Here is a 5,335-nt window from a genome sequence, read left to right as displayed (position 1 = left end):
CTTCCAAGGCATCATATAGTTCAGCAGCTGTCAAAACGAGCAGACCATCTGAAATCTTTCAATTCAAGCAGGGCTGCGCTGGGAAAGGATACAATGAGGCTGTTACAACCCATGGTGGGATGGGTTTGAAATCTGTGTTGATACTGGGAGTTGAGTGCAGCCTTGCTGAACTGGAGCACTGGAAGATGCTCAGACATTGAGAGGTCTCTCACGTCCCATGCAGAATAGCAGTGTTGGACATGTATTTAGTAGTCTGTGGTCCCTTTATTCAGGAACGGTTTTAGATGGGATATTTGTTGTGAAAGAAATATATGCTACTTGACAGCATGGTATTCTTTTAAGCAGTTACCAACGTATTTAATCTGAGAGTTTTGGGATCTGAAGTATGAAAGACACGCATACAAATCTGGAAGCAGAATGAAGTGGCTCTGCCTGGCATATTTATTTTGTAAGGTTATCTTTGCCTGTCTAGAGTGGTGACATGGTAGTTTTAATAGAAAAATTGCATGCTCCTGCACCGATTTTATCATGCCGCAGTAACGAAACAAAACAATTTGGAATTCTAACTAAAACTATTGTTGCTGAAGCTGTGTGAGACAATTGTCAGATTAAAGCTGTAGTTGAATCCATCAGTCATCTGATGAATTAATAATGGAGATTAAAGTCAACAGTGAATCAAATTATTAGATGAAGACAAGCAAGGCAGAAATCAGGGTGATTTAAAACACATGACTGGTTGTTACAAGGCAGCATCGCCTGCTGCCCAGCTCCTGGAGGCAGAGATGGGCCCTTCCAGTTTAGTAAGTCAATTTAAAGTTAATTCTGTGCCTAAAGGTGCTGCTTAACTGAAGGTGTTTTAGACACTTTTTCTGTTTTCTGCCAAATGAACCGTGTTTAAGCAATATTGGCTTAAAGAATTGATATGCAAATATAGAACGTCTTAAACGTTTGCAATTTATTCATACCTTTTGAAATATTACAGAAATAAATGATGGGAACAGAGTAGAAGCAAGGCGAACTCTTTTTTTGTAGGTTGTTTGTGGAACAAGGTGGGTAGGCAAGCAACTCGGGTTGCTCATGTCGCTGATGGACGCCTACTGCAGACTTTCTCTGGGTGTTCCTACATCAGGCGGTTCTTTCTGAGGTCTCGCCTCCTCCTCCTCCTCCCCCTCCTCCCCCTCCTCCTCCTCTGGACAGTGTCCAGGAGATTAGGATCCTTAATGGCTCTCAGTGATGTGGCAGTGCAAAACCCCTACCTTTTGCTGATGTGTTCACTTGTGATACGGCCTCTGCCACACCTCTCCAAATCTTCTAAATGCATCGGTGAAATAAGAGCTTTCTTTACCTACAGCCTGGTCCAGTCCAAATGTGATTTTGACCTTTGAGCAATCTGGAATATGAAGAATTATTGAGCCTTAGTTGTCAGATTTTATATAACTTAGGTTTATTTTTAAAGTCAGAGCGTTTATGCGCCAAAAGTATAAGAGAGAAGCTTGCTGAAAAAGCTTCAGTCTCATCATGGGAAAAGTTCAGTGTGCATATAACTTAAATTTCCTTAAATCTCTGTTGGAATAGAAGTACTTTTTATCTGTGCATCCATATTTTCATTTTCCTGCTATTTCTTAAAATATTCTTGATCCTTTCCACCAGCAAAGCGTTAGGGTAATGTAGTTTAGCCGGATGACATACATTGATCTTGTATGGCTCAGATAGACTGTGTCATACATTCATGAAAATAAACCTAAGTACTGGTTCATCAACTCTAAAAGCATGAAATGACAATACTTAATTCTGTTTTATAAAAAAAAAAACCCCAAACCAAAACCAAGGGAGAGGAAGCCATGAAGGGAAGAAAAGACAAAGAAAGGACTAATTAAGGATTTAAAGACACTGGGGCTTGGGGTTTTTTTGTAACCGGTGAACTGAATCCAGTGTGAAGTGTGGTGTTTGCAAGACGTAAGAAATCATAAATTCTGTATAATGCAAACTAACTTACTAGCAAGTGAGTGACTGGCTAGAGAAGTCTGGGTTGGAAGGGAAAGGTTTCTGTAAAAATAAACCCCATCTTGCTGACCTTTGCTGACCCCATCTGCCTCTCCCTTAATCTAACCTGAAGAGATTAGAAAAACCCTTAACATCAAAAGGGACCGTAGACAGTATTGTCTCCCAGAGTCCCATTGTATTTAGGAGTGATTTATCAGGAGGCAGCAGCCTGCTCCTGCTCGGAGCCTTCCCCCGCTGGCACCAACAATGTGGCGGTGGCTGTAGGTCAGGCTGGCCATCTCAAACCCTGCCTTGGAAAAACAATGCACAGCTCTCAACGTGATGGATGGGAAACCCGATCCCGCGATTCATTTGCCCAAACTTGTTTGGAAGATTTGCTGGTTTTACTGAATCAACATTTTTCAGGTGCTTCCTGTATTTTATCCAGGAGTGGATAAATAGCTCTTACTTTGTTCAACTACAGAAAACACAAAGGTAGTTAAATCACACTGAAAGTTTGTATGTCAGCACGTGGTAATCTTTGGGCTCTGGATTTTATATATATATATGTGTGTATGGGAGTATATATATACATAAACACAAGTTTTACAGAAGAAGTTCTTTAAATAGCTGTTGGAAGAAGATGCGGATTTTATGCATTTATTTCTATCTCATCAGGAGAACTGACAGAGAACATTTCTAAGATCCGATGATTACTAGGCTGTAGTTTTCTGTTAGCTTTGGGTTGCAATTTAGAATTACTTCTTAAAACATAAGGAGTTCTTAAAATTATGAAGCAGTAGGAAATCCTGAGATCCAAGGCATTGACGGGATTGCAATATAGCAGATATTTATTATTTTGTGGCTACTTCAGTAGCTCGCGGGTATTACACACAGCTTTACATTAACTTTTTGGTGAAGACCAGACACTAGAAAGCTCAAGTTTATGGTTCAGCATTTGCTGACAGGATTTGCAACTCAGGGCAGTCCAGATTTAAGATGTTTTTTGCAGAGTACTTGCAAGAGACCAGCCGCAGTAACAGATGCATTTTTGTCTAAATTACTTTCCCTCTCTTTTCAATTTCAATATCTGCTGATTCCATTTTTAAAACCCATTTTAAAGCAAATTAAATAGCTAAGACTTTTTCTAGCACGGTAATCAAGGTCTTTAACACCCTTCCTCTCTGCAGACCACAGTTTTAAGAGCTGATGTTTGTTGTGCTGTTGCCTGCGCTGGACCTACACTGTAGGACACCTAGTGGAGCTGGGGGTACCCATATTAGGCTTTATTTTCAAGTAATTTGAAAGGATGACCAAGATTTTCAGGCTTCTATTGGAAGACTTATCTTTTACTAAAATACCTTCGACAGCAGAGCTCCTCTCGCCTATGCACTTTGCTCCACGTCACAGCTCTAGAGATACGTGGCCAGCTTCCAGTTTAAATTCACTTAATGGGGTGAATCTGCAATGATTTAAACACTCTCAGACTACCACCATAACCAAAGGGTCAGAGCCAGCAGCTGTAGAAGCACTAATATTCAAGAGAGTTTTTCAAGAGGCTGCTTTAAAAATGTCATTAAGATGAGAATGGGAATGCTTTAGGTAAGTCATTTCAATCACCTAAGTCTTCTAGTAATGGATCACCTAAAGATTTTCCGTACCATAACGTGCCTAGGGATGTCTTTTGTCCCACTGACCTTGTAGGACTTTGGATCATGCTCTCAAAGGGTGGAGCAGTGTGTATTTTGGTGTGTACACAGAGACCGCAAAGACTTGTGAGGCTGGTCCCTAACGAGGCAGGTCGCTGGCTGAATGGATGTTCTCAGGCTTTGTGCACACTTTGGGAAGAAATGGTGAAAGGGCCCGCTTCAGAACATCTGAACTGTTGCCAATGTGTGCTACAGCTTTCCCCAATAAGTTAGTAAACATGCCGTCTATCGCTATTGCTGCAAATATTTTCCTTTCCTTTCTTTTGTGAGACATTTTTTAGGATGGGCATCATCCTTGCGTTTAATAATCTTACTTTTATTCAGCTCTTATCAAGTGTATCTTGGTGTTATTTAGTGTCTTGCTGTCTAACTTAGGCTCTTAGGTACTGTTTCGGCTACAGTCTTTCTCAAAATCTAGCAGGAGAACCTTTCATTTTGCATGAAAAGCAGAAAAAAGCTGTATTTTTCTTTTCCTTAGAACTTCAAAAGCACACACACACAAAAAGATTAAAATAGGAAAATGGAGAAAAAAATGATTCAGAAACACTGAAAGGTGGTCACTGATTAAACCGTAGGGAACATTCACGTATCTGCCATTTGGTCTCCTGAAGATCAATTCTATGAGACTAATCTATGCTGCTGCAGCAGTCTATAATAACTCTAACGTATTATCTTTCAGAGTATTATTACTGAAATAGAAATTGCGGGTTTTAAATTTTGAAGATATTGGGATACTCATCCTGGCGTTCATTATTTCATAAAATGGATCATCAGTGTTCTCTGCGTGCACACAGTTCGATACTCTTTCAGAATGATATTGAAGGGTGATCATGCTGTTCCAGTGATCGTGTCCAGCACGGTTACACTTGGATGGATGCTAAAAACACAAGCAAAAAAGCAAGCAAAATGTGACTGCTTCATATCTGGTACTCAGTGTTATGAAGGTGTCCTCTCTCTCAGCTGGGTGATGAAGGGAAGGCACAGGAGTGTCTCTGGAGGCATGATTTTTTCCAGTGAGAGTTACAAAACCAGCCTGAAAGTTTTTTGTGTTGACCTGGGGTGTTCGTAAGTTGGATACTGGGAGGTTGTGATTTGTTGAGGAGGGAGAAGCATCTTTAGTAGTGTATTTATTGCTCTTCTGATAGACAAGTTATGAAGTTTGGGCTAATTATAATTTCCTGTGTCTCCGTAAGTGGATTTGAAATGACTTGTTTGCTCTTGTGCTGTAGTCACTTTTGTCATTTTCCTTTTTCTTTCAAGCAACTGAATGCCATCTTGCCTCTAAATTGGAGAAATATTAGATTTACTTGGCCTAATCATAGAGTCTTGGTTTTGCAATTATATTTTGTAACACTGATGAACAGTAGTGAAAGCATAAAGACACAGTTCTTAATGGGGCCAGCTTTGGAAGCCCTCTAAAAAATATGGTTGTAAAGCAGCCTGTGCCATGAGCAGTGGAAGCAGCAGAGTCTAGTTTTCTACTGGTTGCCACCCTTTGTCCCTTCCTTCCTGGCACAAGAGCCCCAGCTCTCCCCTGCGAGCCTTTCCTTGCTGCCTTTCCTGCAAGCCGAGATGGGTTTTCCAGTGCGAGGCACATGGCTGTCAGCAGCTGATACCTGTGTGGGATGTGCTCAACTCTTTCC

General features: G+C 40.7%; 1 protein-coding gene across 1 annotated transcript in view; it reads left to right on the top strand.

The window, feature by feature from the left end:
- The window catches only part of LOC104493604 (transcription factor IIIB 90 kDa subunit-like), a gene marked incomplete at its 5' end in the record, with an annotated part of 45,160 nt that overhangs the window by 14,528 nt on the left and 25,297 nt on the right, over nucleotides 1-5,335 (top strand). The window lies entirely within an intron of this gene.

The sequence above is a fragment of the Buceros rhinoceros genome, unplaced genomic scaffold, assembly GCF_000710305.1.
Source record: "Buceros rhinoceros silvestris isolate BGI_N320 unplaced genomic scaffold, ASM71030v1 scaffold7345, whole genome shotgun sequence".
Taxonomy (NCBI): domain Eukaryota; kingdom Metazoa; phylum Chordata; class Aves; order Bucerotiformes; family Bucerotidae; genus Buceros; species Buceros rhinoceros.
Note: the sequence above shows the minus strand (reverse complement) of the source record. Positions and strands in the feature narration are given on the sequence as shown.